This window comes from Macrobrachium rosenbergii, chromosome 23 (genome assembly GCF_040412425.1).
Source record: "Macrobrachium rosenbergii isolate ZJJX-2024 chromosome 23, ASM4041242v1, whole genome shotgun sequence".
Lineage (NCBI taxonomy): Eukaryota > Metazoa > Arthropoda > Malacostraca > Decapoda > Palaemonidae > Macrobrachium > Macrobrachium rosenbergii.
In genome coordinates, this window is record NC_089763.1 from 20,943,495 (window position 1) to 20,950,994 (window position 7,500).

Sequence of the window (7,500 nt, forward strand, 5' to 3'; positions counted from 1 at the left end):
CACTCGTTTTCCCAGTAAAACAGCTGATGACAGACTTATCAAAAGAGATAAAGGAGACGTTGTATATTTAGGAAATGAAACAGAATCTTTCTTTTTGAGGAAATGCGACCAAGATGGGACAAAATAGAGACGAAAATCCTTGTATGTTTTCGTCTCTGCAGACCATCCCATCTCGTATCTAATCTTTGGAAGTTATTTTTGATTACTACTTCCGGGATTGTCTTTCACCATCAACCAACAAGCTTTAGAATTCTCTTTCTCCTTGAGTCCCAGTACCTACTTGTTCTGAAGGAGGAGTTATTCATGATTCCTTTTTATCGTTCCAACTCAGGAATGCATAAAAGCTTCAGCAGGCTCCTCGAATCATCCTTTTCTTATGAGAAAATGTCACTACTTATCTTTACATAACACGAAAAACGCTTCCACCGATTTTGAAGAAACTAGGGCAATGTTAAAAGCTGTTTAGACGACCCAGTAACCTGCAGCTCCATTCGACTCCAAGACGCTCAAGAAGAAGAAGAAGAAGAATGTCTCGCCATTAAAATTTCAGCCTCCTGCGAAGGATGGGACTCGCTCTTCCTGACGCAGACGTCCTGCAAGCAGCAAGACGCCGCTAATGGAACTCTTCTCATGGATGCTGGCATTTCATCTTCTTTGGTGATCGAAACACGAGATTCTGAGAGCATGTAGCTGAGATGATGATGCATCACTGATAAGAGGATGCCGGGGAAGAGGGAAAGGACAGGTCTCCCGAAAGAATGTTGCATATGTCAACTCCAGTTATTGGGAAGGCAATCTGAAACGCTGATGGCAGCTAAGAAGGGAACGGAGAATCACGAGAAAGAATGGAATCTGTGACGTGCTTTCTGAAAATATAATACCACAAAGAAAACCAGAACTGAATTGCACTTTTTTATGAAAACATTCTTAAATTAAACATGGAGTAAAGTGCGCCAGTTTCTTCGGCGCAATCGAATTTTCTGCACAGCGTATAATACTGTATGAAAATCCTCAGCCGCCCATGAAACTTAGCTGCGGCTGGTGGTGGCCTGCGCCGTTGGCACCAAAGCAGTGCCAGACGCACGATCATGGTCAACTTTAACCTTTAAATAAAAACAGAATGGAGGCAGAGGGCTGCAATTTGGTCTGTTTGATCATTGGAGCGTGGATGATCAACATACCAATTTGGTAACCTTCTAAATTAGTACTTTTTCAGATCTGAGATCTGACAGAAAAAGTGCGGACAGACAGACAAAAAGCCATCTCAATAGTTTTATTTTACAATATTCTTAAGGAGACACATTTAGCAGATCACCTCGTCTTTATTGTCATTACGAATGATATTGATAAAACTGTGCCCTGAAATACATGCTCAGTAAGCATATCTGAAAGTCAATAAAACTCCTTGGTTTTGGAATAACTTGCAATCAGGAGCGTGTGGTCACAGTCACTGTCTTTCGTTGTTTTTAAACCAGGCGACGGTTCGAATCCTGCATGAGACGAAGCTCTTAACAATTATAGTTCCTTTCGGATGTTAGTTATTCCCAAGGCATAGTGAATTCGTTATTTAACTATAGTTATGGTTTAATATATGTAAGCATGGAAAGTCACCAGTGTATAAGTGCCTAAAATTCACACTTCATATATATATATATATATATATATATATATTATTATATATATATATATATATATATATAAGATATATATATATATATATATATATATATATATAGATATATATATATATATACTGTATATATATTTATGTGTGTGTGTCTAAGATATCTAATTATTAGAACAAAAATACATCAAACCAATATCTAAGAAACTACTGTATAGTACCATGAAAGACAGTAATAATGTTTTTGTTATATAATATAATAAAACATTTATAGTTTACCACTATATGCTTTTAACATAACCGTCATTAATTTCTCATACAGAGAGAGAGAGAGAGAGACAGAGAGAGAGAGGGAATATATTTATGTGAGAATCTAATCTTTATTCTAGCTGGGAAACTCCTTTTTCTCATTTCTCTTTATATTCCTTTTAAATTTACTTTTACTCAAATTTTATCTTCTTTTTCGGTTTGGCAGAATAGCTACTAAACATATGTTTTAACCCCTCCATTGATAACCTCAAAAATCCTAACTAGTTTTTCACCCAAGGTTTTATTAATCAAGGATAATTTTGGGATTTGTTTAATATTCGTCCCGGGAAAGTTAAAGAGAAAATAAATGGCGTTGATCCAATTACATGCGTGGAAGGGGAGATCTCCTGCTCAATGGACGATAAATATATTATTGGAAGAATTTTCCTGCTTTTAAAACTTTATGTGGTTTTTTTGTTTTGTTTTGGGGAACTGAAATTTTTCTTTATAAAACTCCCTTTTATCAGGTATTACAAATTCATTGGGCTCGTGTTTTTCAGGATTAAAAAATTTTAAGGCAAATATATTCAGTAATTAAAACTTCATGTGCTTTTAAGTTCTCTGTAAAGAAAACTATTGTGACGGCTTTGTCTGTCCGTCCGCACTTTGTCTCTCAGCCTCGATCTGGGGTCTGATTGAGGCCAGAGGACTCGCAAATTGGCATGTTGATCACCCACCTCCAAATCATCAAACATACCAAATTGCAGCCCTCTAGCCTTAGTAGTTTTTATTTTATTTAAGGCTAAATTTAGCCATAAGCGTGCTTTTCTGGCAAGCATATAGGACAGGCCACCACCGAGCCTTGGTTAAAGTTTCGTGGGTCGAGGCTTATACAGCATTATACCGAGACTACCGAAAGATAGATTTAGTTTTGGTGGCCTTGATTATGCGCTGTAACGGTTGTACAGAAAACTAGGTTGAGCCGAAGAAACTTCGGCGAATATTTTACTTGTTTTTTGGTGAACTGAAATTTTATAAAACTCCCTCTTATCAGGTATTACAAGTTCATTACTTTAGTGTTTTTTTGGGAGTCAAAATTACATAAGGGAAATATATTCTGGAATCAAAGCTTCATGTGCTCTTTTTTTTGTTGGGTTGATTTTTTTAGTTGCCCGAAACTTGATAAAACCCCCTTTTTCAGGTAATACAAATTCATTGAGGCTAGTGTTTTTCAGGCGTAAAAACCTTGTAAGACAAATGCATCCAAGAATAAAAACTTCAAGCAATCTTTTTTAGTGGCATGAAACATTATAAACCTCCCCTTATTCAAGTATTGCAAAGTCATCAGCTAGTGTTTTCAGGCTGCAAAATCTTATAAGACTATTTTATTCAAGAATCAAAACGTCATGTCCTCTTCTTTTTCTTGAGATTTTCTATCATATTTTTTAGGGGAGTGTAAATTTATAAAATTCACTTTTATCAGATATTACAAATTCATTAGGGTAATTATTTCAGGCGTGAAAACTCTAGAAGACAAATATACAAAGGATTAAAACTTCGAAAGAATATTTTTCTAGGCATTTAAAGCTCATTTTAGGCACAAAATCTTCGAAAGGCTCATTTTTCAGGTATCAAACCTTCGAAAGACAAATGCATTCTGGAATTAAAGCTTCGTAAGCCTAATTTTTTAGGTGTTAAAGCTTCGAAAGAGTAGACTTATTCTGGAATTAAAGCTTCGGAGGACTAATTCATTCTGGAATTAAAACTTCGAAAGACTAATTCATTCTGGAATTAAAACTTCGAAAGACTAATTTATTCAGGCATTAAATCTTCATAAGGCTAATGTTTCGGGTATTAAAACTTCGAAAGACCAATTTATTCAGGCATTAAATCTTCATAAGGATGACGTTTCAGGTATTAAAACTTCGAAAGACCAATTTATTCAGGAATTTAATCTTCGCAGGAATGATTTTACCTTATTTTATTTACATTGTCCATTTAGAGAGTTGAAGCTTTGTAAAGTTTATGTCTCAGGAACTGAAGCTTTGCAAAGCTTAATTTTCTTAGGACTTACAAATTTGTAAAGCAAATTTTCAGTCATTAGACCGTTATAAGAAACCTTTTTATGGATCAGTAATATATAAAGTTTTTAAAGTCGCTTTTTTGTGTTCACTTAATATAAATATATATTGAAAATAAAATTTAGGTTTTAAATCTCAATAATAATAATAATAATAATAATAATAATAATAATAATAATATACACACACACAATAATAATAAAGCACAATAATCATCATCATCGCAATAATAATATTTGATTTATTAATGTTATCTAATGAACTGCATTATCTGTTATAATGCAATAAGATGAAGGAAATGGAGTTACAAAAATAATGATTAAGTACCTATAAAAATCCAAGTACTAAAGTTGAATGGTAATTTTAATTATTTGTATATCGGTTGATTCATGAAAGAAATTACAAGTTTGAAAATATATTGCAGATTTAAATCGTCTGATATGGAACTAATGTTTGATTTTTCTATTTATTTTCATTTTATTCAGTAGATGTAACCTATTCATAAGGAACAAGCCCACGGGGCCAGTAACTTGAAATTCAAACTCCAAAGAATTATGCTGGTTTCAACCTCCCACCACAGACCCCACACCGCGGCAGTAACTGATCTTGATACAACCAGTGATTTTTCATCGCCCTGGGTGAGGCGCGAACTCATGACATCTGAGTGGCATTCTAAGACACTAACCACTATACCAACGACCAAAGAATTAAGTTGGTTTCAACCTCCCACCACAAACCCCACACCGCGGCAGTAACTGATCATGAAACAGAACCAGTGATTTTTCATCGCCCTTGGGGAGGCGCGAACTCATGACATCTGAGTGGCATTCCAAGACACTAACCACTATACCAACGACCAGTATATGATTAGTTTAATGGACTCTGGTTCCCTTTAAAGCAATGTGAACTGTTTAAACACTAAGGTTCAACGATTTCACACTGGATGATCCATTGATTCATTGATCAAATAAACGCGATGCATTGCGCCGTGAATGATTGCAATTTGCTTCATTTGCTGACCTACGTTTACCGATAGCTTAATTTCATTAGCTAATGAATTGGTCAACGAACAGAAGTATTAATTCATTTAAATTTCTGCCTATATGATACGCAGGATCGATTATGAAGATTGCATTATGTAAAGTGGGAATAAAATATGATTTGTTTGTCTTAGTTGATTTTAATCTAACAGTTTTGATGACTTTTTATAGTCCAATACAAAATCTAAATAAATGATCTGATTCAGCTTTGGATAGCTGCTTATTAGATTACAAATCAGTATGAATTATTTCCTTAAATTATTTAAGAGCTATCTTATTATGAGGTCACAATATTATTAAAAACAATAAAACACACAAGAAGAGTTTCTTTGCCAATATATGATAATATTTTTAGTAGTCATTCCCTGAAAGAAATGGGGCATAAAACGTATATTGACATGTTTATGGTCTCAGGAAAACAAGCATAAAACTTTTAGTGAAATAGATACTCCAAATATAGCATGCTAAAGAAAATATTTTTATATTCTTTTCTTTCGTTTTTATTTGTTCCTGAATTGCTAACTTTAACATACGTAATCCTCTAACAAATTTATGTGATAACCACTTACATATGAAGGTAACTCATTAATTAACATAATTAGATTTTTTTGCTTCTTATGCAAGTCCTACTTTCATAAAAGTTTAACTTTGTATAAGTTCAATTCTTTTATGGCCTTAGGATGTTTTCGTTGACAGAATGAACCCTAGCTGTAACACTGTTAAGAAAGACAAACATAGTTTTAGGTCCGTTGAAAGACAAACACATATATTTGTCAAACTAGATAAGTTAGAGGACTCACCTCGACACTTCTCTTAAAACCTCTGAGCTTATATTTCAGAGATATCAAGAGTAATGAACTAAAAATTGTAAGAATAATTTTACTCGTATATGCAAATATTTTTCATAGAACCTATCGTAATATGTAATTCTCTTTGGGAAATCTTTATAGATTAATATGAAAAAGAAATCTAATGTTGTCAGCTCATATTAGCACAAAAGACTTCCCTCGACAGTTCACTCAGAATCTCCGAACTTACATTTTGAAGATATCATAATGAATTGAAAACTGTAAGAATAATTTTAATTGTATACGCAAATCTTTAAAACAGAACGTTTCGTAACATGTAATTCTCTTTGGGAAATCTTTCTAGATTAATATGTAAAAGAAATCTAATATTGTCAGCGGATATTAGCACAAAAATGCATCATAATTGTTATTTTTTTAAGACACGATTTAAGACTCGGAAAATGTTATTGATCATACGGTACATGTAATTCTTGGGAGAACAGACGCCATAGTTAGACGAAGCACTTATATAAAATCATAGAATCCAAGTCCTCAGACTGACGTAGTGACTTTAATCATAACACGGACGAACACTCGTGCACACAAAACTGGACATTATCAAGGTCAACTAAAAAGAATTACCTCTCTAGGCAAAAAAAAAAAGTAAAAAAAAAGAGGCCGAAGTTTCTTCGGCGCAATCGAGTTTTCTGCACAGCGTACAATGCTGTATGAAACTCTCATCAGCGGCCCATGAAACTTTAATCAGCAGCCCTGTGGCGGCCTATGTTGTTGGCACCTAGAGCGGTGCAAAACGCACGACCATGGCTAACTTTAACTTTAAATAAAATGAAACTACTGAGGCTAGAGGGCTGCAATTTGGTACGTTTGATGATTGGAGGATGGATGATGAACGTACCGATTTGCAACCCTCTAGCCTTAGTACTTTTTAAAATCTGAGGGCCGGCAGAAAAAGTGCGGACGGACAGACAAATAGCCATCTCCATAGTTTTCTTTTAAAGAAAACTAAAACATTTTGTTTTTCTGAGCTTCAGATGTAATAAAAAACATCGAAAAAGTTTTAAAAATTTCGTCTGAGTCTAAGCTCCCCCATACATACAGTTTTTGTATTTTTGTTCAGCCTGACTCGGAATCGACAGAGGTTTGTCGAAAACTTTACCAATTCCGTTTGCGAGTGAATCGAACTAACACAGGAACATTTAACAGTCCCGCATTCGTTTCCACAGAATATCTCGGATATTTACAACTGCAGGCACGTTTTCTATGCGTTTCGAAAGTCTTTTTTGTGAACCGTTTGCACGCACGGGCTCTGAATTTACTCCCTATGCTTGCATGAACCTTGAATGGGAAACGCGGTGGACGAACGTAAATGATTTATCCAATGCAAACTTGAACTGGATTTATATGTTTCCGATGCACAAGTCGAAACTCGTGTTGCATTCCCGTGACAGTATCGCAGAGGAATATAAATGCTTTTCTTTCGAAAAATTATATCGATTTAAATGAACTTTGTCGGTATGTTATAAAGACAAAGGTTGTACTTATACACACAAAGGTTGTAGGGAATGCGTGTACACTCATTCCTGATTTTAGTATCTGCAATGGTCTCAAATAGAGAAATGATAATTCAGAACAAACCCATAGTTATTTTCGTGAATGGTGAGTGAATGACTTGTGACAAGGAACATTTAACAAAAAAT